General features: G+C 33.5%; 1 protein-coding gene and 2 non-coding genes across 5 annotated transcripts in view; all 3 read left to right on the forward strand.

Moving 5' to 3' along the window:
- Nucleotides 1-26790, forward strand: part of Svil (Supervillin) — a 566272-nt gene that overhangs the window by 38408 nt on the left and 501074 nt on the right. The gene's annotated exons all lie outside the window — the stretch shown is intronic.
- LOC111512995 (U6 spliceosomal RNA) lies at nt 14565-14671 on the forward strand. Its single transcript, XR_002723152.1, has one exon. It is a non-coding gene; the product is annotated as a U6 spliceosomal RNA (small nuclear RNA).
- LOC111512996 (U6 spliceosomal RNA) lies at nt 16528-16634 on the forward strand. The gene has a single exon (XR_002723153.2). It is a non-coding gene; the product is annotated as a U6 spliceosomal RNA (small nuclear RNA).

Here is a 26790-nt window from a genome sequence, read left to right on the forward strand (position 1 = left end):
GGTTGAACCACGAGTGCTACAAATAGTCCTTGAAAGTGTCCTCCTTGAAAATAAATTTTACCTGTGTTTTCGATTCCTCTAGTTGTTTACTGGAAGGAAAATATTAAGGATGGTCAAATTGACTCCCAGTGCCTATTCGAATGGCAGTGTTCGTGGATTTTTTCCCCTTTTTTCCTCTATTCTTCATTGAGTTAAGAGGTTCGAAACTAAAATTATTCAAAATAGTCAAATCCAAGGTTGAACCTTATATTTTTCTTAACCCAATTGGGGAAACACCTTTGAAAACAAAAAATACAAGTAACGCTTGTCATAGTTCTTGAAAATAACTCTTACATACAAACGATTTATCCTTCATTAAACAAGATCTATTAATCATACACTAACTTCATTTCGAGATTTTATTGAGAATACATATTCGGTTTGCAGATATTAATCTAAAACACAGTAGGTTGAATGGACTGACACCTATCAGAAAACAACTACTCCCCTGGCTAATACCAAGAACGGCGTTGGATTATATCCGACAGGCGTCACTGCAGGAATCTTCACAGAAAATTTCTTGCATATGCAATTGGCAATACAACTGAAAGAGTCGACCTTTAATTCTGGAACGGGCACACTTGCAGACCGGTTTCGGGCTCCTTAGCCACTCGTCAGTGCAAGATAGTGACCATCATCGACCTAAAGTCAGTGATACTACATAATTGAAAATCGAAATTCTTTCAGAGTATTTCATTCCTCGTCTTGATTTGGAGCGAACAACAGTTGCAGATATTATTTTGATTTTCTACAATGAATTCATTATTTGGATAACATGGGAATTTAAAAGTTTATTCAATCGCACGTCTGCTGTTCATAATCGAATATCACGTTGGACTTTTTCTCAAGAAATACCGCAAATAAAGTTGCAACTGTCGCAAAATGCAATTGTTCTCGGAATCTGAAGATGTACATGAGAAAATATGCACTCCAGAATGTTTATAGATTATTTGAAGAGCAGTTTTTCACTTTGGAATACACGACACAATTTATGGTTTGTTGTATTCAGTGTATGACTAACTTACGACAGGTTTTGCAAATTGGCATAAACTAACGTTCATAGGGATAAATTATTTGACCTTGCTTTGTTTCATTTCGCATGACCTCTATATATTATTTATTACATAAAAATAATACTTCCCCACGAACATGCATATGTGAGACGCAGAAAAACTAATTTGACCCTTGAACCATTGATAACTTGTTTGCTCTGATGTATAACGAATCAATTAAATATCAGTCGTTACGTAAGTTGTATGCAATTATTTTGAATCAAACTGGCATATGACTTTTGGAACTTATTGATATTTCCAATAAATAGTCATGTCAAGGAATGTATAAAGTCTTCAGGAATTGCTCCGATTAGATGAGGTTTTTTTTCCTTTTTCATAATATAAATGTTGAAAATCTGAAATCTTTTGAACTGCTCATATTGTTCAAAAAAGATATTATGTGTTCGGATAGGTTTCCGCGGTCAGTAATTTGGTGTACTGTTGGCGAACCGCGTCTGTGATTTTCATATTCTCGACGTTTCGACTTCTGCTTTGAAGTAATTTTCAAGAACCACTTGGGGATTCGGTCTGTATAGAAAGTAAATGAATCTTTTTAGCTGACATAATATATATATATATATATATATATATATATATATATATATATATATATATATATATATATGTTACCAAAAGCCCGAAACACGTGTCTATGGTTTGCCACTTTCTTGAGTGCTATGTCCGATTATTAACTACTGTTTCTATATCAAGACACTCAATAACGCAGGTAGCTATAGCTGCCTCCGTGCTGATTTTGATAGTTTTCTTGTAAACACAATATCTATCAACTGAAACCACAAATGTGCGGCTGGCTGCATTTGTATTTCAATCTTTTGATAACCAAGTGTTACCCATCCTTACACTTGGCTGCACCATACTGATGATGGCCCAAAAGCCCGAAAAACGTGTCTCTTATTTGAGGGATATGTCCGATTATTAACTTCTGTTTTATATACATATATATGACATGCTCAGGGTTGCCCCTTTCCCCTCATGCAGACCTACGACTTTGTAGGTACGTGTGGCAGATACCCAACGGAAAAACAAACAACCCACCCAGCTGATGCCGCGCAGAGAGTTGAAGTAAAACTATCAGGCACCTGTGCAACGTCTTCGACTTGGAAGATTCGTCGCAAATTATTTCCCACTATGAAAAGCAGAAATTAATTTCGTTTGGTCGATCCGACCAACCGATAGACCGGTTTCGGGTTGATTGCCCCATCATCAGTACTGGGCATGGTCTCCTCAGAACGGTGTAAACCGTCTGGGTAATCACGACCAAATGAAAATAATTCCAGCTAGTCATATAATCTCTCTACAGTTGATTCAGTGGAATGTTCACTGCGCCACCTGCAGACGGAGCCACGAAATAATTTCACAAGCATACTCCTGGGTGGGAGTCGGAATAATAATTAATATTCCGGAGAGGTGCATTATGACATGCTCAGGGTTGGCCCTTTCCTCTCGTAGGTCTGCATTGTTGAAATTTTTCAAAACATGATTGATTTAAGTCTTTTGCAATTTTAGTAATTTGTATCTCGGAAATAAATGATTTTTCGATAAACATTTCATAGGAAAAATTGTTTATTTTGACGAGATCCACCACATACTTATTTTTTTTAATGTTTTCAGAAACTTTACTCAGCGCCCTAGGAGCTAAGTAAAATGCGTCGATATAGAAAATTGTAAATATCTCGAAAACGATCACGTGCAGCGTTGTTAAGGAAGTGTACAATTTCAACTTGGAAAAAGTGTGAGAATTAGATTTTTCCATGAAAAGTACCAAAACTTTACTGTAGAAAAAGTTAGGGCAATTTAAAATAAATAATGACAGCTTCCCTAGAGCTCTATAGATGTTACATGAAAATTAATTCGAAATTATGATTTCCGACGTCAAAAGAAAACTGGGTAATTCCAACACCCTGTATCTCCGAAACGAAGCATTTCCGGATACAAGTTCATAAGACTTTTTATTTTAAAATCGACTCAGGAGTACGTCACTCGAATATTTTAACGTATTTATGTTACATTCGGTATATAAATGAATATTGCACAAAAGGAAAAAATCATATAAGACTACCAAAGCCAAAGGAATGTTTCTACTAATTCGAGCAGTATTTCACTTACTTTTCATATCACATAGACTATCTGTCAACAAGTTATATTTATATTCGTCACAGGTAATTTTATCTTCTAAAATTTTGAGTTATTTAGTAATTCACATTATTCGACAGGAAGCATTATGGCTAAATTATTTGATAAAAAAAATCCCGAAGGATGGATAGGGACTTATAAGTGCCAGGTGCTTAGAGAATGTCATCAAAACTGATTTTTGTTATCACGAATTTACGCTGAAAGATTTCCCAACAGAAATCATCCAAATGAAGCAGCCTTCGAAGATTGTTAACACTATTTAGACGAACTGGAAGTGAAACTGTGATGAAACTTCCTTATATTAGAAATATGAGCTGACTCTGGTCGTCCATCATTATCGAAATTTACGAATGCTACTATCCCATCGATGAAAGGGACTCTTGTTATCTTGAACGGACCTTTCGTTATATAATCTTTTCCAATTTTCTGGTACCTTACTAGAATGCTATCTCCTTTTTTCAGTTCAGATAGTTTCAATTTTCTATTTTTATTGGCTTGATTTTGAACCCTTTCTTTGTATTTCATTTGTTGTTGTGACGTTTTTGGTATTTCCTTTATGTATAAATTCAAACCGAATATATCCATTTATTCCAAATCTTGAGTAACCAAATTACACCAAAATGATTCTTGATATCGTTGGGTATTTCAATACATAATCTTGATATAGCATCAACATCTTTCAGTTTTTTTCCATTTTTATGATTAATCTCCGTATCGAAACTTCTCAAAAATATTTGCCATCTTGCCAATCTATCTCTCAGATCTCCGGTGGATAAAAGTTGGGTTAAGCACGATGGTCGCTATGCACTTCGAAATTTCGTCCTTCTAGATAGGTGCGGAAATGTTTTTTCAATTTCGTCATTGTTAACAAACTCATAACATTGATTGTAATTGCATTGTACAGAATGTCGACCGTTCCTATTTTCTTGCTTGTTGTATGATGTTTCAGAAGTTAAAGTAACTATATTCTTGATTTTATATCTTTATGGCATATGTGTTTTCTTTTTGTTTTCTTATACAGGCTGATTCACGGTGGATGGCACATTAGACGTTTCTGGTGAACCAGACAACGGATCACTTTGAAAATTTAATGGAGGGCATATTCGGACATTCTCTAGCCAACTAAAATATTTTCGACAATGCGGTGTTGCCGCTTCTATTAGAAAGCAGTAGCAACTTTGATTTTTCAAATGGAACACTCTGTATATAATATTATTTTTGGAATCTCCAACAATTGCCCGACAACTTTTCTTGATATTTCCCTATACCTATCTGTTACCGTTTTCGAAATAAAAATTAATTTCAATTTTTTTCTTCGAAAATCATGACTTCTAAAAATGCCGATATCTTTTAGTTAAGAAGTAATATGATATCGAAATTTGGTTTGAAGTTAGGTGATACTTGGACACTTTCCACACGTCAGTCTAATCTCCGTTACTTCAATACAGGGTGGTGAAAAAATACAGTTTTTTCGTTTGCTTGAAAAAGTTGCTGAAATTTGATTATTTTAAATGGAACACCCTGTATATTATTGAAAATTCGGAAAGCTGCTGAAATTTGCTTTCTTTCTATGTATATCATACCTATACCTAACTAGTCAAGTTTCGGATTTATGAACATTTATTTGTGAAAATGTCCCTTCAGAATGGTATTTCCATTCGGTATTTGGTAAGCAGGCCATGATTACTATTTGACAGTAGCGTTGTGACATTCTCCTAATAATATCGACATTTTCGTCACTTCAGAAGTTGCAAATACCTTCAAAACGATGGAACAAAACTATTCAAACGAAGTTCTTATGAATTTGTTTATTATTTTTGGACAGTGTGACAAAATCATCAGCAGAACATGTAGAAAGTTCAATGAAATGTATCCGAATCTACCGCCAATGAACCTCAAGAAATTTATACGAATTCAGAACAACTTTAAAAAAGCACCAAGAAACTTGAAATTGGATATATTGATATGAATAATTATAAAAAAGTAAAACAATCATGTGGAATATTTCAAAATATGTTCGAATCGCTGGCCGTTCACTTCCAAGCACTTTAAAATGCGGGTGTTGACTGCTTTCGTGGTGGCAGATCTGATTTCATTGGGATCCAAATCTTCAAATGTTTGGGCAATCCTTTCTAACAATTCATCTCTCGAACGCACGGGTATTTTGTAAACTTTTTCTTTAAACATTCCCCACAAATAAAAATCTAATGGATTAAGATCGGGTGATCTCGCTGGCCAATTCCATGGTCCCAAGCGCCTCATCCACCGATCGTCAAATAGTCTATCCAGTTCTGCGCTCACTTCTCTTGTGCAATGTGCAGTAGCTCCGTCTAGTTGGTACCAACAGTTTCGATAATCTTCGAGTGGCAGATTATCCACGAAACTGTCTACAGTATTCTCCAAAATATTTAGGTAGCTTCTGGATGTTAATGACTCCTCGTATATCACGTACCTCAATTTGTTGTCCATCAACATGCAGAAGACATTAAAACTAAATTTTTCTTGAAATCTGGCTTCTTTTGTGACGTGAGGATTTTCACTGGACCAATAATGACGATTTTTTCTATTGAAAATCCCTTCTCTCGAAAATTTCGATTCATCAGTCCAAATAATTTTATTTAAAAAAAGTGGATCTTCTTGAATGCGTGTCAACAACATTTCACAAAATTCTACTCTCTGTTGAGGATCTTGAGGCTTCATTGCTTGAATTTTGGTGAATTTATAATCATGCATTTTATGTCTTCGCAAGATTCTTTGAACCGATGAATATTTTATACCCAAATCTTCTTCAGCACTTCTTATCGATGACTCGGGAAATGCGTGAAAATATGCTAAGACATTAATCTGGTTGTCTTCGAAAGTTACGGGTCGAGGCAAGTTTCTTGGTGCTTTTAAAGTTGATCCAAATGCATTGAAATTGTTCTGAATTCGTATAAATTTCTTGAGGTTCATTGGCGGTAGATTCGAATACATTTCATTGAACTTTCTACATGTTCTGCTGATAATTTTGTCACACTGTCCAAAAATAATAAACAAATTCATAAGAACTTCGTTTGAATAGTTTTTTTCCATCGTTTTGAAGGTATTTGCAACTTCTGAAGTGACGAAAATGTCGATATTATTAGGAGAATGTCACAACGCTACTGTCAAATAGTAATCATGGCCTGCTTACCAAATACCGAATGGAAATACCATTCTGAAGAGACATTTTCACAAATAAATGTTCATAAGTCCGAAACTTGACTAGTTAGGTATAGGTATGATATACATAGAAAGAAAGCAAATTTCAGCAGCTTTCCGAATTTTCAATAATTTACAGGGTGTTCCATTTAGAATAATCAAATTTCAGCAACTTTTTCAAGCAAACGAAAAAACTGTATTTTTTTACCACCCTGTATTGAAGTAACGGAGATTAGGCTGACGTGTGGGAAGTGTCCAAGTATCACCTAACTCCAAACCAAATTTCGATATCATAGTACTTCTTAACTAAAAGATATCGGCATTTTTAGAAGTCATGATTTTCGAAGAAAAAAATTGAAATTAATTTTTATTTCGAAAACGGTAACAGATAGGTATAGGGAAATATCAAGAAAAGTTGTCGGGCAATTGTTGGAGATTCCAAAAATAATATTATATACAGAGTGTTCCATTTGAAAAATCAAAGTTGCTACTGCTTTCTAATAGAAGCGGCAACACCGCATTGTCGAAAATATTTTAGTTGGCTAGAGAATGTCCGAATATGTCCTCCATTAAATTTTCAAAGTGATCCGTTGTCTGGTTCACCAGAAACGTCTAATGTGCCATCCACCGTGAATCAGCCTGTATAGTAGAAAAGCCCAAATATCGATAGAGAAATAACGGAATTTTCGGAGAGACAATTGTCAGATGAGTGTAATGAACGTTGTTTTTCATAAAAATTTTCAAGAATTGTTTCTTGAAGGAGTTTATAATTCAGAGCGTTATCTCATTTCGTTATGTTATCTTCACCATGAAAGAATTTTTCCATTCCTCCCAAGAAAATGATCGGGATTCACTGAATTTTTGTTCATACCAACGAAGAGAAATACCGGATAAGTTGAATCTCAAATGATGTATTTTCTGATCGTCTGTAGTCCAATTGTTGGATACGGCCATGAATTCATATTGTTTTATCTATGTATTTGGTTTATCATCTTTAATGTTGAATGGGTTGATTTTAATCATTTTGGAATTGTCTGTCACCAATGACACCATTTTGACATCATATGGTCGAGTTCTTGTCTTCCAATAACTAGTTTGGCTTCCAGGTCTCCCTTATCTTCACTGCTTTCATCATAATTGATCTGAAGTATTTCGTCTTCCGACTGAGCCATATTGTAATAAACTTTTAAAGAAACAAGAGGATGAATTCCTAACTAATTACTTTATTTGTTAACATTTTAACAATACTTGTTTTTTATGTCACCATGGCAATAAGAATATATGAAAAAGAAATATACGAGTGTTCATATATTACATCAGAATATCACCATTCATGCATCATAATACGCATAAGTTACATTTTTTTTTTCGTACCTATTCACGAAAAAACGGTGTATTCATTCAAGTTTATAAAGTAGTGCCTAACTCATTATTTAATGTAAATCTCTCAATAATTTCGTTGATGACAATTTGCACTATATTTCAGATATTTCAAAATATCACTAAACAGTCAAGGAGAAATAATTTCCGACTGAGCTGTCATTTAAAAATATCTGGGATCTACTAGAAACTAAAATAGAAGACATTGAAAAATGTTGTTTGGTATACACACGCTTTATTAGAGGTCATGCCACAAATGAATTATTTTTAAATTTGCGACGCCCTGAGATCATTCATCTGCCTTTCATTATTCATACTTTCCTGGAAAATGATGATTTACTTAGTCTGGGGTGATTGTTCGGAATCGTATTAAACCTGCTAAAAATAAATAGGTTCGACAAAGAAATATAATCAGTAGGGCACTAAGTTTGACACCTAATACCAGGAATTAGATATCATTGAATTACTTTGAAATGTACAAAACTAAGTATTAAATGAAAAATCTTATGTATTGAGATACTACCCGTGATACTACCCGTAATATTTGGGTCACATCTTTACAAGATATTTGGATCAGATTAAACTTAACTTCGAAAGGCAATGAACATTTAAAGTGTCAATAAATTGATGGATGTAGCCGTTACTACGTGGTAGGAAATCATAATGAAGAAAAGAGAAGTTTATTTGTAACTAAGGTTACTGCAGTAACGTTTTTTTATCTTTTATTGTATAAGTTAGTTACAAATGAAAGTGATAAAAACATAGAAAGTTTCGTTTCTCTTTTCTTCATTTGAAGTGTCATTTCAAGATATTATACAAACACGTAAATTTCTATTAGCTAAAATTTTAATTGGTTCAAATTTGAAGGTTTGATTACTGAGGGATGCTTTTGAAAGCCATAAGTACGAAAAACGAAAGGTTAAACAACCTACATCAGAAAACTTATTTATATTTTATTTTTAGGAAAGAAAACTTTTTGGTTCTGTAGCAATGAAACGATTTTTTTTTCATTCATGGAAAACGCTACAAAGAGTAAGAAATGGAAAATTATTGATAAACAACAATTCAATTAACAATAATTGCTTACAACCCTGAAAAGTCGCTGATCGACATTGTGCGAGTATATATGACACAAACCTAACCTAACTCAACCTAAACTGACTAGCTGAATTGAAAATATATCCATTGGTAGTATTTGGAAAAAGACTTATTTTCTTTCTCAGCATATTATACAGTGTATTTCTTTAACGTCGTCCCCCCTTTTATTTTTTTGAACGGGTCAGCTCAAAAAATTGAAATTTGGGATAATGAAATTGATGCATGAATACTTTATTTTGAAGTGAAGTTGACAGATGAAGCTTTCAAGATGGCGACTGGCCGCCATCTGGGAAAAAAAAATCAAATGGAAACTGAGGGTCTTGTGATACATCGTTTTAAAGCTCCTAACAGATGCTTCGCAACCCTAGAATATAATGTCAATATCTTCAACAACTTCAAAATGGCGGAACTTTTAATAATTGTCCGAATACATTGACATTAATTACATTATATGAGGTAATAAGCTTGAGGCCAGTTCAGAATATGCTCGAAATGATTGCTTTGAACTTCTTGACGGTATTTCACACCCAACATTTCCGAACACACTAAGGTCAATATATCTACAAATATTATCATTCTCTGCCGTATATACAATATTGAAGTAGGTTCAGTTTCGTACACCTTTTGCTTCAAATAGCCCCATCAAAAAGTCCAAAGATGTCAAATGTGGCGAGCGAGATGGCCATTCTGTAGGACCTCGATGGCCAATCCAACGACCGGGAAAAGTAGTATCCAAATAGTTTCTTACTTGTCTGGAGTAATGTGGTGGTGCTCCATCTTGTTGGAATACAATATCCATATCGAATTCATTAGGATTAGCTTCGACGATTTCAGTGATGAGAGGGTCAACAGTTATTTCCAGCATATTCAAATATAGTTTCCCTGTTAAATTCTGATCAATAAATAGAGGTCCTACAATATGGTTTTCCAATACATAGTTTCTCAATATGAGGGTTGGTGTCACTCCAATAACGGCAATTTTATCTGTGAACATTGCCGTTTAAAAAAAAGGACATTCGCCACTAAAACAAATATTGTGGAGATAGGTAGGATGCCTTGCAATGGTTTCCGTCATGATTTCGCAGAATTCTGTTCTTCGATCAGGGTCATCTTTAGTTAATTGGTGAACCATTGTAATTTTGTATGGATGATACCTATTCCTCTTCAAAAGTCTCCACACAGTAGTAGGAGACACCTCTCAAACATTCGCGACTCACCAATTATTTGCACTTGCTGTTCTTCCGGATTAGACGGATGACCTGGGGCTTTTTGTTATGTACAGTACCGGTAGTTGTGAATTTGGATACAAATTCCCTCAAATATTTTCTACAGATAGGACGATTCGGAAAACGTTCATTGAAAATCCTTTCGGTCTCGTAAAAGTTACGCGTGGCACCGTAAATAAAAATTGCTTCAATTTTTTATTTCATTGGACGAGAATTGACCATTTTAGAGATTGTTGACATGGTACTTTTCTACTAGTAAAACCGAAAACTAAATGAGAATATTCTAACTGAACAAATATGTTCATTGTCGTACTTACATTTTTTGTCGTTTTTATAAACAAAAAATAACTTAACAAACCTTATCGGGTTGTTGAAATTGCCAAATGGCAGATAAAGAGGAATATTTATAGAAATATCGATATTAATGTGTTTGTCTTCAGAAAATTATTAAATATTCCGCCATTTTATAGTATAGGTGAAGATATTGACTTCCACTTTCTAGCGTTGTGAAGTATTCGTCAGGAGCTTCAAAAAGATGTGTCACGAGACCCCCTTTCCATTTCATTTTTTTTCAGATGGCGCCCAGTCGTCATCTTGAAAGTTTCATATGTCAATTTCACTTTGAAATAAAGTATTCATGTCTCAATTCCATTATCCCTCCAAAATTTCAATTTTTTGAGTCGACCCGTTCAAAAAATAAAAGGGGAGGGGGGGACATTAAAGAAATGCACTGCATAGGAATGTGTTGTAGTGTAGTATATAGTGGCTCGTTTTCATAATAGAATACCAACTTTTAGGTATTGTATATTCGTATCCGACAGTGTTGAACCGTAGTAGGTTCTATTTGGTTATATGTATATGGTTGGTCTTCAAAAACCAACTGAAACAGGTCTTTCCAGATATTCTGAATTATTTTGTCAATAAGGCAAAACAATGTGTATCACGGCATTGGTCATACTACTCATCAAATTACCTAATAGTTTGGCAACTCTTTGTGCAGTACATATGTTGCGTTGAAATGCAGAAAAGAATGACTGCAGCCCGAGTTTGGTCGATGACTGCATATTTTTGCCATTTGTACATACAACATAAGACTAAGTCGTCAGCATATATGTTAGCCGTAATCGGGGTTACAATATTCTCCAGAATATCGTTTATGCCAGCTAGGAACAGGATGACACTAAGAGACGAACCTTGTGGAATGCCATTTTCTTGTGTCTTGAGGTCGGAGAGTACTCCTTTGGCTCTCAATCTGAAAGTTCCCAGAAATTTTTGTATGAATGCCAAAGTGTTTCCGTTTATTTTCCAACTTTTCAGTTATTTAAGGACTTTATATTTCCACATCCGTTCATATCCTTTTTCGAGGTTGAAAAGACTGCTATTAGGTTTTGCTCATTCGCAAATTCCTCCCTGATATCTAGTTCTATATTCACAAGATTGACTATAGTGGATCTATTCTTTCGGAAACCACTTTGTTTAGGAATCACGAGATCTTTCTGTTCTTAGAAGTATATCATTCTTGCATTAATTATTTTTTCAAGCACTTTGCACGTGTTACAGATAAGGGATACAGGCATGTACGAATGTGTTTTGTTCTTATTTGGGTTCAGTATCGGGATTATAATTACTTATGACCAGCTGGATGGAAACTGGTGTGAAAGTAATATTCTGTTCATGATATTAAAAATACTTTGTTTTTCTGATATAGGGAGTCTTTTTAAAAATATATATGGAATTTCATCATGTCCGGGGTTAAAATCGTTTGTCTTTGAGAGTTTATCTTCCAACTCTACGATTGTGATAGGTACATTCAGATGGTGGTGGTTTTCTCCTTCAAATCGAATTTCATCAAGTTCTTGGATTTCCTTCACTTGTTGTAATTCTTGGGTGCATGCATCATTGTTCGAGTGTTTCTGAAATGTATCGCTCAGTATATCAGGTATTTCAGCCTTGTCGTAAATTACGAATTTTCCATTTCCACTGCAGATATTTCCATATTCGTCTTGGTACCTTTTATCTATTGATTTTTTTCCAAATATCCGACGTAGGGGTTGAAAAGTTAATGAAGGAGATATCATTTTTCTAGCTGTGCCCTTAGCTATTTGATATCGATGAGATTTTCTTCAGTGTCATTTCTTTTCATTTAATTGGAAGCTGTCTTTGTCTAGTACACTCTAGTCACACTCTTTGTTCCACCAGGGGACAGGAATGTGTTCCACTACTTGTGCTATTTTTCCTATAGAAGCATTAACTGCTACGGTGATGATATCGTTGAACTGTTATAAAAATACCACCACTTGTTTTGTAGCCTGTTGTTCTGATCTTGAGAAAGCTAAATACAATAATTTAATTTTTTCCATTGACTATTCAAGTTGCAGACAAAATTCATGAATACAAATTACTGACTAATTGCACTCTAGTTTATATTACGCAATAATTTTATGAAGTGAATTTCTAGTTTGTCCATTATTTTTTAGATTTATGAAAGATTGAAAACCAATACTTATATTCTTACTTTTCCTGAATGATAGAGTCTCGGTTTTGTCTCGGAATTTATAAAAAATATCCCTCTTGGGAATAATACCACATATTTTCACATCTGTTACTACTAACACACCTGGGGTTTAGGTGACCTTCAAAACCCACCCCAGCGACCTCAACTTGTTCTATTTATACATATTCGTTAGGCCAACATGGCCGTAAGCAGTGATCCATATGTTGAGGGAAATCTGACAAATATTTTTTTTCGTTTCCAAAATATAATAATAATCTCTTTCTAAATTCTGTTAGGGTGTTTTATTTCGAAAGTGGGTTGCTTCAGACTAGTTCTCGAGTAGTTCATGTGAATGTGTAAGTATCTATATTGTTGACCTTATCTCTAGAGGCTGAAGTTGACTTTATCAGTTTATTCAAACTTATTGACTGCAATTTATTTTGAAGAGGATCTACAGTGATGATTCGCCAAGAACATATGATCGGAAATTTCCAAAGAAAATGCACGTGATTTCAGGCAAGCAACAAGAATCAGAGATACTCAATTTGTAGTAGGCACGAAAGAAATCAAAATATACGTTTTCAATCACTTAATTTGTGCAGTATAAAAATATTGAAAGATTCTGATACAGCGTATTCTGATTTTCACTACGAAAGGTTTACAAAACCGCGACACCTGTTTCGGTATATAATAGTTTCCTCAACAGATTATATTCTAGAAAAATTAGCTAGTACTTTGGTTCAACGAGATAATTTATTGTACACATTGTTTTGATTGACTTGTGACACGGTCTTGATGAAACAATTTTTGTTTCTTAGCCATGTTTCATCCATTGTTACATATCGACAAAAAAATTCCGGTTTTTTATGTTTAAACATTACTATTACTGGAATTCATATTACTGGAATTATATCCCAACACCAAACCGTTATTTTTAACACCTCAACACGTGTTTCAGTCACCAAGTGATCATGTTCAAGAGGAAAATTAAGATTGTGAAAGCACTCGAATGACCTATAAATAGTCAGATCTCGGAGGAAAAATTCCAAATCAATTTATATTATATTAGACAACGGAAGTCCGAAAAAAAAACACCACGAAACATTGTCAACTACCTTGAAACAAAGATCGAGATGTTTATTCTTCCACTTGAAGATTATCACGTGGTGATTGAAACACGTGTTGAGGTGTTAAAAATAAAGGTTTGGTGTTGGGATAGAACTCCAGTGATATTCATTATTATACCGAAGGTTCCAAACAGTGCATCAGAAATGTTCTAAGATGGCCAACATTGTTCAAAATCATCAAGACGTTCTTGTTTTTTGTCAACAGACAAATGCTCACGCAATATAAAGCCAACACGTTCTTATAATATATTCACAATGTTAGCTAAATCACGCAACTTTATTTTTCGATCATTCAAAACGATTTTGTGCATTTTTTTATCTGGTTATCTGGTGTTACTGTCCATTGTGGTCTTCATCATCGGTGTTTCTACGACCACGTTAGAAGTCAGCAAACCAACGTTTACTTATTGTTTCTGATGGAGCGGAGTCCTCATAACACTTGTCAAGCCATTGCTTCGCTCGAACGGTATTTTTTCCCATCAAGAAGCAATGTGAAATTGAAACACGTAATTGTTTTTGATCCATTGTTTTGAAAATAATAAAAGTAGTGTCACTTTTAGCACAATAACTCACAGACTTGTGAGTAGAATATCATGAAATTCCAACAGCTTCCTTCTAAAGGTTACTAACTGCAAAAGCGGTGAATGCAATAAGACTAGCGCCATCTATGTGTTGGGCCCGAGCAATAAGACTGGCGCCATCTATGTGTTGAGCCCGAGACTTCAGTCCCGGTAGTATATGACCAAATCTTATATCTCGCTGACACTTACTCAGAGAATATAACTATATATACCTGAACTCAAGCACCCTTTGTGTACTCGCTTCGGCGGTACATATACTAAAATTGGAACGATACAGAGAAGATTAGCATGGCCCCTGCGCAAGGATGACACGCAAAATCGTGAAGCGTTCCACATTTTTTCGACTTTTAGAAAATATTTTTATGTATCCTATGACTTCTTATACACATAATAAATTTCAAATCGTTTTTGGGAAAACGGTTTTTGAAATGATTGATAATGTCGAGTATTATCAAAAGATAGTGAAAATTTCTTCATGGTTTTCAAGATCATATTTGTATGCATGAGTATAGTGACTTACATGAAATTCGTCAAAGTTACATTTATTATATAATATAATGAGATTTTCAATAAACAGTTTACAAAATCGAAACATGTGTTTTGCTATACAATAGTTTTTTCATATCAATAACGAAAAAACAGATTTTAAACAGTTTTTTCATATCTTCAATGGAACATATGACGGTAGGAAGCTATCCTCGGTAGGAAGCTACATAAAAATGAAGATGTTTGTTATAATTCTGTTATTATTATCAGGAATACTAATCATTGCTACAATTTTTTCGTATTCTGATTTTTTTTAAAAAACAGTACTTAAATAAATTGATGAATGTAGCCATTACTACGTGGTAAGAGATTTTGTTTTTCATAATTCAGTTGAATAATTACATAACATGAATAGCATGAATCGCACATGAATAACTATTTCATGTGCTATTTTGAATTCATCTGAAAGTCGAGAATTACACCTAATCATAGAATATGTTTGTATTGTGCATATTCTCTCAATTTGAATGAATCCTTACGACTATAGAAAACAAAACAAAAAGTTTTCATATTGTAGGTTATATAATATATTGGAGAGAGAAGGTGAATGCAATGGACCAAAGAAAGGAGTGAGAGCGGGTATTTCATGAATAAATACTCCTTGGAATTTTCGTATGATATGATGAATTTGTGTTAGTTTTGTACTAAGGGATTCAAAAGATATTGATAAACATTGTTGAATTCTCATAAAAAATGAGAAATTAAACTTTCTATGTTTTATATCACTTTTATTTGTAACTAACGTTACTGCAGTTTCGTCCTTTATGGACATTTTCAAATAGTTACAATAATTACAATTTCAATAATAATTGTAATTGTTTGAAAATATTCTTATAGGAAGAAACGGTAGTAACATTAGTAACGAAAAAGAGTTGACAATTTTAATAAACAAATCAATGCCTACGCTCAAAAATAACTGAAAATTACCATTTATTTTCTTTTGAGAAAAATAATTGTATTCATTTTTTTTACAAAGTCATACATGGTTATTTATTTTCATTTTTTTCTATTTATAAAATTTGGATTGGATGATTTATTTGTTGTATGACAATTTTCACGAATTCCATCCTTCATTTCTTTATATTTTCATTGAGTGGCAAAAATAAATAGTTGATTAACAAATGTGTTTATATGCAATACTTTTTTTGAATCATAATTTTCATCGATGATTGGAATTAAAAAAAAATATTATAGTAGGTATAAGTAATGTATTTGTTTATTCTCAAAAATGCCAAGTTCTAAAAATTATAAATACCTAGTTATAAAAAGTACTGATAGCCTTAACAAGATCACCGATGCATACTCCTTTTAATCGGTTAAACAGATGTAGTGCATTCAATCGCTCGTAAAGCTGCCTAGCCTCCAACTTTTTCATTGTTTTCATTGAAAAAAATACTGTGTAATTAAGGTTATCCACCTTCATTCAGCTGTCTGCGTCTCATCGCCTAAAATAATGTATAGTTTTCGAATTTGAATCTTGCCGAACATTATCCATCACCAAAATACCCAACTTATATATGTGTTGGGCCCGAGCAATAAGACTGGCGCCATCTATGTGTTGAGCCCGGTAGTATATGACCTAATCTTATATCTCGCTGACACTTACTCAGAGAATATAACTATATATACCTGAACTCAAGCACCCTTAGTGTACTCGCTTCGGCGGTACATATACTAAAATTGGAACGATACAGAGAAGATTAGCATGGCCCCTGCGCAAGGATGACACGCAAAATCGTGAAGCGTTCCACATTTTTTTGACATTTAGAAAATATTCCTGACTTTTTTTTATGACTTTTCACACCTTCAAATAATTTCTGACGATTTCTATTGATAGATAGAAATAATTTTGTTATAGTTCTCAAGGAAATCATTTGTATATGCACGAGTATAGTGACTGACATGAAATTCGTCAAAGTAACTCTTTATTATATCATGAGATTTTCACTAATCAGTTTACAAAATCGTAACATGTGTTTTGATATACAATATTATTTCTATATGTTGACTCAGTAGTGTGTTTCTGAATCATTGTACACGAAAGCGGATGTGTCTAAAAGCCAAATTTTGATATCCGACTGATATTGGGATAAATGTATAAGTGAAAACTAAATATATAATAGTACTTCGTTTTATTTTTTTTGCAAATTGTTTCGGTAGTTTTTTCAAAATCAAGTAAAACAATAGTTGTGAGGTCATTAACATTGTATAGGAACTTGACAATACTGTAAAAGTATCAATTCTGCATAGTTTAAATTTTTTTTCCTTCCTGTATTTTTGATGTTCTGACTAATCGTGTAACAAATTGTTTTTGAGGTAGATTTCATGGTTAGTTCCGAAATCAAGAAACATTTCATATTACGAAATGAAGCCTTCAGATTACGTTTTACTGATTTACAAAATCTCAGCAGTAACTAGTGACGTCACAGTCATTTTGTAAAATGGAAAAAGTTTGATGTTATGTATGTATGAACCATTTTGTGAAGAAACTAACGAACGATATTGATTTTTTTTCGGATAGTGTAAAGGTCCATTGCTTGCCAGAAATATTGGTTTTGATAGCGCTTGTTATAAGCACCGATTTATGTTCATTTCAATCGTTTTACCAGGTATCGGGTATTCACGTTAAGCAGAGAATTATGTCATTTTGGTAATTTAGTATATCCAACATAACAATGTTAAAATTCCCAATGAAATGCGTTCACTAGCAATGAAACTAGTAAAATTTCATTTTGTAAGTTGCTCAACTGATAATACAATTTCAGACGTTGCCGAATCGAAAAAAACTTGAAAACTGTCAGTCTTTCTTTTCAGAAGTAATAATTGCTTTTGATAAAACCTGCGTATATTCAATATGCCTAAAGCGTTGTCGAAACAGTCTCAACAAATTTGTATTTCAACTAAGAAAGTTAATAGTAAGTAAAAAAATATATGTTTAAAATATGTTTTGTGTAGATGTCTACTGACTCGGATATAAATATGATCATGTCCCTCGTAAACTGATTGATTTGAAATTGCTTTCAATGAGAGAAAGATTCAAGTTCCATGCCTCGTGTCTGTTTCACAAAATTCTATTGTCTGAAAGCCCAAATTATCTTCGTGAGAAAATAATATTCAGAAATGATATCCACAATCCTAACATCAGGAATAAAAACCTGCTAACATGTCCAGCAATATGTATAATTATACAATGCGATTCCTCCTGAATTTAAACAATATAATTTGATAACATTCAAGAAAGAACTGAAAAAATATGGACTGAACAATTCCCTATAACTTTACCCATCTCCTCTTTTCCTCCCTTGTATTTTCTCTATTTTTTATTTAATATGGTCAAACATTTGATTGTTAAATAAGATTATAATGAGTGACCCAAAAAGCTCGGGCTACGAGTAGTTATTTTAGGTTAGGTAGGCAAAATAAAAATAATTTAAGCCTTACTACAACAAGCGATAAGTGGAAGAGCACTTTCCTTTAAGATTTCATGTTATCCACTTCTTTTTTTTTTCATCTAATTATAATTGTGCTGTAGTGTACGGGGAATGCGGAAATAAAGACATTTATTATTATTATTATATTTCATTCTGGAAATTGTGGAACCTTTTTTGCATTCTCACAGCTGTCGTAACCATACAACGTTGGTACTTGGGAATATTGGCAACCCTTGCGTTAAGTTGGCCACTGATCCGTTTAATGAAATTTAACGAAATAGGTAGTATTTGTTGTTCAAGGATAAGGGTCATGACATCGGATTATTTTCTAACGGTTTGCATAGGTGAATGAATACACATGGTTATGCCATTGTTTCCGTATATGCAAATTTAATGTGAGCAACGTTTTCCGCAAGTAAGATTCCTTGCAAGTAACTTCCTATATCAGAAAAGTTGAAATCAATTTCATTTGGTCGAAATGACTATTGACAGACCAGTAGTACTAGTTTCTCGGCAGTGGAGGGTTGATCAATTCATACCGAATAAACCGCCAGTCTCTCGAAAAAACACATTTCTTCTTATCTATATAATATACATGAATCCTGTCTGTAGGATAGGATAGGATGAGCCATCGAGTGTGTGTGTGTGTAGCGTAAAACGGTATTCAGTCAAGAAAGCAATAAAATGGTCCCATAGTTTCCTACTAAAAACTAGGGTTTTCAGCCACAATGTGTTATTACCAGGTTATTGATTTTTTTGTAAAATTAGGAAGTGAAGCCGGCTATAAATTAAATGCCTTACAATTGAGCTGTTGAGCTGTTTTATTAATTATCTACGAGTTGTCTGGTGAGAACAGAGAACATTAAAATATCATTTTTCAAAGTATTTTTTAAAAATTTAAGAAATTATCACATTTTAAATTCAAAACACGTAAAACGGCAGTTTTCACACTCATAATACATTTTCATAATGTCTTTCAACTCGTTCTGTACATTTTCTGAATCTCTATAGAAAGTTTAATTGGCATAATTCGTTGAAATGTCCTACAAACTCCTAATTTCATTTCCTCCTGTGTAGTAGGGGCAGTACGGTAAACTTTGATTTTACTGTTTCTCATAAATGAAAATCCATTGACTTTAGGTCCGGCAACTTTGGCGGAAGTAGGTCGTTTTCGTCTCGTCCAATCCGTTTATCAGGAAACATTACATTCAACTTCTCTTGTACTGCCCACAAAAAGGTGCTGGTGTCCCCTCTAACTGAGAGTACATTTTATCTTTTTTTGTGATTAGGTAGGTGTTTTATCATCCTAGGAAAGTCTTCCCTGCGGGGTCCATTCAATTTTCGTGCGAAGAAATATGGTTTCACATAATTCCCGCAATTCCCGCAATTCCGTCTCACACATTAGGACTCTATTTTTGTTTGATTGATTAATGGTTGATGATCGTTAAATATGTAGTTCATGTGGATTTTCGGTACTCTAATAATGGAAATTGTTAATAAATCGACAATTGTCAACCAATAATATTCCATCTTTGATACAATTGACTCAAACAAAAGGACTAGTTCACTTCGTTTGCTATCGCTGTCATCTGATTTTTGAACTGAACTCTCTACACGCTTGCAAACCTTAAATAATCGGAGAGAACTTTCTGTAGTTTTCGGCTCCTTCATCTTTATTAACCTTTTTACTTTCCCGATCGTTCTTCACCCTGTTCGGCTTCTCCCAAATTTATCATTTCATTCAGTACATTATGGAAATAAGAGAGGCAGACACGAGATCCGCACTCCGTATTCAAATGCTGACAATGTGCTGTTATGGATACTTTTTTAGTACTTTCTTAGAGCAGTTTTTTCGGTGGGAAGACTACTGATTTTGAGGCGGATTTTTTTAGCGAGACAGAAATTGTTAATTTTTGTAATGGTGAATGGATTATTTTCAATACAGTCTGAAGGAAAATTATTAGCTTTGCGGATGATACCGTAATTCTTTATAAGGGACAAGACCAGTGTCAAAAACTCTGTGGAAGTAGATATTTCTTCAATAAAAACATTTTTTGATAACAGATTACTAACTATCAATATTGATAAAACATTCTTTATACCCTTTACCACATATGAAACTACCTTGCCAAGTTTTCAACTACTCACTTTGCCAAGTAACCTACAAATATATTGTGTAAATAACATCAAATACCTCAGAATTATGATAGATACACATATGCGATGAGATCATCATGTGAATTTGGTCCTCAGAAAGCTTCGATTTGTTCTCCATAAATTCCGGCAATTAAATGATATTCTTGATCTGAAACAGAAATAAAAACAATTACAGTTTAGTGGAAAGTCACCTGAGCCACGGTCTTCTAGGATGGGGAGGAATATCTGAAATTTACGTCCACTCAGGGTTATTCAAAAGCTTTTCCTTAAATTATTGAGATATGGAACACCGCGCCACTGTTGCAGGACCCTGTATAATACATTTTTATTTGTAAATTATATTATTAAATTTCAACAGTGTGTATCTAGAATATTTATATTATAATGATAAAAACCCTTTTCTCAGAATTAAGCTATTATAGTCTATTTCAAAAGAGTGTAGAGTAATAAAATCTCATTAAGTATTCAAAAGCGCTACAGGGTGATCCGTCAATAAATTCTGTCACTTCCCTAGTCCGCATTGCAAAATTATGTCGTTTCATAAAGAGCAGGTAGGTATCACCCTGTTTTAAGGGATTTGTCCATTGTTATCGACGGATAAATACTGAGCCAGAGGCGCGCTAGTGGGATAATTGCCAAAAGAATATGCATTCATAAAAATTATATTAAAGGAAATAAAAATTTAATACAGCAGAACAGTGTTATTAAAAAAATATAAAATGTGACAATAAAATATATACGAACCGAAATCGGGAAATACTCACAAACACACACGAACGAACTTTACGTATTGAAACACTTGTGGGGACTTTAAATCAATTTATTCACAAAAACGACAAGAACTTTACTGGATACGTTATTACAATTTGACACTTGAACAATACTAAAACTGTGAACTTCCCTTAACGTTTAACAACACTCTATATATACCCTAATTGAATGTTCTAGAGATTACTAGGTACAATTTTCGAGAACCTTCCGAGAAAATAATTATTCAGACTACCCTTAATTCTAAACCCTAACCTAAGCAAAAGTGTCACTGTCACTGATACACTGGTCTCTGTCCAGATTGCTTATCCCGCTACAGTATATTTACAATTCAATTAAATTATTCTACATCAGTATAGTCTTCATCCGAAGAACTGTCATCATCCCCTGGTGTTATAATTATAGGGTCAACCACCTGATCGACCAAGTTGTCCAGTTCCCACATTTTATCTTCCTCTTTTAAAACATGCTGGATTGCTTTTTGCCAGTTTTCTGATGTGATTTCCATAATGGCTTGATCAAACAATACCTTGACATCTTTCATTTTAAATGTGGTATTGTGCCTTGCAACATATCCTTTAACTTGTGCCCATATAAGTTCTATAGGATTTAATTCGCAATGATATGGCGGTAGGCGCAGCACAGTTACTTTATACTTTTCTGCTACATCTTCTACGGCATATTTCATGAAGCGAGATTTATGTTGTTTTACTATGGCTAGTAGTTCCTTCTTTACTGAATTCGTCTCAAACTGACCTTTTCTTGACAGCCAGTTAATAATTTCTTGCTTTCTCCAAGCTGAAGTTGGTACCTTCTCTAAGCGCCTTGAATGGTAGCTTGCATTATCCATAACCACGACCGAATCAGCTGAAAGAAATTTTAACATTTCCCCGAAGTAGTCTTCGAAGACATCCGAATTCATGTCCTCATGATAATCTCCCGTCCGGCACGACTCAAAGCTTAACAAACCTTCTTTTAAAAATCCGTCTTCGCTTCCAATGTGAGCAATTATAAGCCTCTTCCCTTTTCCCGAAGGCACTTTAATACCCGTCGAAAGGCCTTCTATGAAAGCTTGGCGAGAACTTGTTATATTTTTATCTTGCCACATTTTTTTGACTATATAACCTTCGTTTATCCACGTCTCATCAAGATAAAAAATTTTCTTTTGCTCTCTGCGGTACTGCTTTATAGTTGTCAAATATTTTCGTCTCCAGCAAACAATTTCATCACTTTCCAGTAATAGTGCCTTTCGATTGTGCTTTTCCCAGGCAAAATTCATACTTTTTAAAGTTTTCCATAAAAGTTTTCTGGATATCAAAGGGATATCGTTATCTTGGCTTATCTCGATAAATATTTTTTCAAGAGTGGGTATTTCCTTTTTAAAATAAAACGAATGAACTTTTCTTCGAATGTCACATTTGGTGTCTTCATCTAAGATTTTTATTGGTCTTCCTGATTTTCTCTTGCATGGACTTACCTGGCCTGATATCTTTCTTTCTCGCAATAATTTAAAAATCGTGGACTGTCCAATTCCAGTCATTCGGGCACATCGCTCAACACTTTCTTGCACAGACAAACTAGGGTGATCGTGTTTTATGCAATCATATACATTTAAAATTATAACTTTTTCGCAAACAGATAGCGGAGAATTTTTTACACTTCTTTTCTTTGGAGTAAATGTCCCCATTTTATAACTTTTTCACTTTTTCTATATCACAATATCACTGTACGTTTAATTGGTGTAGTAACATTTACTATTATAACTCGAATGTTTAAGACACCATTACAATATATTTAAACCCTTTTTCTTAATTACCTGGGTTTAATAGGTATTGCATGATTGGTGGGCAGGGTCAAAAAGGGATTATTATAATGACATGGCACCTCGGAACTAAGTGTTAACCCTTTTTTGAGAAATCATGCTCAAGTATATGAACCCAAATTGCATATTAAATAAGTTTACAAGAACCACTAAAATTAATCTTAATCTTTTTTTAAGAAATTTTACTTACCTAAATACATGTAGGTACTTAGTTTTAGACCAAATTACTTCCCAAAAATGGCCTTTTATTATTATCTATGTCTGTAATTTTTAATTTACTTTAATTATTAAGTTTAATAATCCTAAGATTTGCCTACGCCCATGGACGACAACGAAATTCAGGCAAATTTTATGACACTTCATGATTTATTACTCTACACTCTTTTGAAATAGACTATAGTATATTTATTTCATTACTTGATATACTATGTGAACCACTTACAAGTGTCAACTTCAGTGGAACATCCTTGTGCTTATTTGCTACATGTATTGCAACTATTATAACCTGTGAATTATGTCTATCTGCAAATAAACGCTATTCTATTCTGTACTATAATATAAGTGATGCTACTGATATTGAAACCCTCTTCTATATGAAAGTGCAACTTTCGATATGTGTTGTGTAGTGTTACACTTACTCATTACGTTTGGAAAAATATTACGGAATTTATGGTTGTTTTTGCTATCATAGTTTGAAGTAGGTATATCCGAGACGGGCTTGAACATTTAAAGTTCATTTCTTTAGATTTGTTTACTGTCTGTCTTTAAGCACTGCCCACTGACTAATAAGAAAGTTTTTTTCTTTATTCAGAGGAATCGGGCAAATTTCAGATAGGCAGTTGGTTAGTACCTTGTCCACTGGATGGAGTGACATATTTGATGTTCGCTCCAACTTAAGATGAGGAATGAAACACCCTGAAAGAATTTGGAGACTTTAGGTCGATGATGGCTACTATCTTGCACTGACGAGGGGCTAAGGAGCCCGAAACCGGTCTGCAAGTGTGCCCGTTCCAAAATTGAAGGTCGACTCTTTCAGTTGTATTGCCAATTGCATATGCAGGACATTTTCTGTGAAGATTCTTGCACTGACGCCTGTCGGATATAATCCAACGATTTTCGTGGTATTAGCCAGTGGAGTAGTTGTTTTCTGATAGGCGTCAGTCCATTCAACCTATACTGTGTAGGTATATCCGAGATGGACTTGAGCATTTAAATTTAATTTTTTTCAGATAATTTCAAGTTATAAGACTTTGGAGGACACTAAATCACTTTTAAGCATCGTTACTATGTTGAAGTTGAAATAGTGACAGCTGACATTTATTTTTGTGGCGGTAATAAACTCAATGAGCTTTGAAAATTTTATTTTCATAATCATGTAAACAAAATGATCATTTTCAGTCTCAGTTATATTTACAACCGACACTGATACATCAAAACGTACCGAGCCATTCATAGTACCATCCAGTTTTCTTAAGACCAATATAAGTGTTACTGAAAATATGTTACGATCGACCAAATTCATCTCTCTAAGATGCTAGAGCCCGCCATCGAATACAAGCTAATTATAGACCATAGATATAAAATCCTAATAAAAAAAGATAAATATTGTTTGGCGTAAAATATTTTTATGTGGCGTTAAAACGCTGCTTGGCACCGTAACGTTTGTTTGATGAGGGTCTTAGTTGTTATTTTAATAATTTTCTGATGTATTCGCATTTATATTCAAAAGTGGTTTGTGCGAGAGGTAAAACATCCTCTTCCAATCTGGGAATAGTTGAATGGTGGGATTCGAAAGACTCATACATATTTATAGCACCTCATATTGTCCGAGGATTCATTTGATTTTGACTCTTTGCTATTTTATATGGGTAGTGATGCTGAAATAAATCATGATAAAATTGATGTAGGGGAGCGGGGAGCACGTTTTTACAATTTTCAGATATGACAATAGCTATCAAATAATTTATACATTTGATTACTTTTATCGTTAGTATGTCTATTCAGCTATTAAAATATGATTGAAAAGTTATTAAAATTCATGTAATTTTTTTCACAATGGACAATTTAACAAAAAAAGTCGATTGTAAGAACTTACTCCCAATTTGGGGCTAGTTGTTACTTCTTCGGGGTACGATGTTACGGTAGAGAAATGAACAAAATCATCAATGATGAATCATTTTTATTATTATTTCAAAACGTTATAAACAAAAGAGATAACTTTTAAGAGTCTTCTAACATTTATGAGTAATTGTAATATCTATATCGTAATTTTTAAAGTTTTTTTTTGTAGAAAAATAAAATAACTTTGGCAGGAGCTTTTTTAAATCTTATATTTTGCAGACGAAGTCTCTTCGTCTGCAAACAACAACTTGTAGTAAATTATTTATACTTATTAGTTATTTTAATAAATTTTCAGCAAACCTAAAGAGATACTTTGAATTTCAACATTTTTAAGGCACTTACATTTTAGGAAAATATATAGTTAGTTATATAAAGGTAGGTAACAATATCACATATTAATATTAAATTAATCTTCATCAGAATTGCAATTAATGCAAATGAATGAGAACATTTCCCGTTATACATTTGACATGGGCCCACATTTTTCATTCTAAACATTCTACCCAATCTTCTTTTTTAGAGGTGCTGTTACATATAGGTAACAACTTACCCCATAAAATTGTAACTACCTGGCCCCTGGCATGTTTTTCAATATAAATGGAAGTCACTAATAATGGATATCGATAATAGAAAAAAACGATATTGCAAATTAAAGGTAGATATATTATGGACCTTCAAGGTTGAAAATTTTGAGAAAATAAAAATATAAACATCAGGAATGAAAAATTTCGTAAAGGATTTTTTACTTACTTGGTTGAAATCGAGACACATGCACACAACCTAGCAATTTGGCGCTTGGTGGATCACTGATTGTTTTTATGTTATGCACGACGTTATAAGAAAAAAAATGAGTCCAATCATGTCCACCAACGAGTTTAAAATCCCGGTAGAAAAGGCGTGTAGTGACTTCTTACCCCTGAAACAACGTGCCCTTCGCTCCCCTACCTATCACACCCACGTTTTATAACAATTAAATCGAACATACCTAGGTATGTTTATTCGAACATAACAATGGTAAAAAGATGGAAAAAAATTGTATATATGCATATCAATAATGACATATCATTGGTTGTTGAGTATTTTTAAGAAAATCAAAAAACGAATCAAAATAATTCAATTCAGAAGTGAAATTGTTCAGAAAGTTGTTAAAATTATAGTACAAAAGACATTGGAAATTTCAATATTCAACCTTCAAAGTGATTTACTATGTAAAATAATTTTTTGGGGTTGACAAATGTCATTTTTCAAACCTAAAAAAATCCTAATTATGTTCTTTTTCATCAATTTATATGTTCAATTATTGTTTTTCACTCATTTTTACTATACATGTTAACTTTTTTTGTCAATTTATATGTTCAATTGTTATTTTTCACTCATTTTTACTGCCCTGAAGAAGCTTCTCATTAGAAGCGAAAGCTTGGCAAAGTAGAGCAGAGTTTGATTTTTGATTTTTTGACTGAGAGACCCCGTTAGTCCATTTTGCTATATATATATATATATATATATATATATATATATATATATATATATATATATATATATATTCTGAGAGCCACCTGTAGACAGCTGTTTCAGCCTATTGGGCATCGTCAGTATTGGGCAGGCGGTCCTCGA

This window comes from Leptinotarsa decemlineata, unplaced genomic scaffold (assembly GCF_025532065.1).
Source record: "Leptinotarsa decemlineata unplaced genomic scaffold, Ldec_3_MD MMD2_tig00000251_RagTag_RagTag, whole genome shotgun sequence".
NCBI lineage: Eukaryota > Metazoa > Arthropoda > Insecta > Coleoptera > Chrysomelidae > Leptinotarsa > Leptinotarsa decemlineata.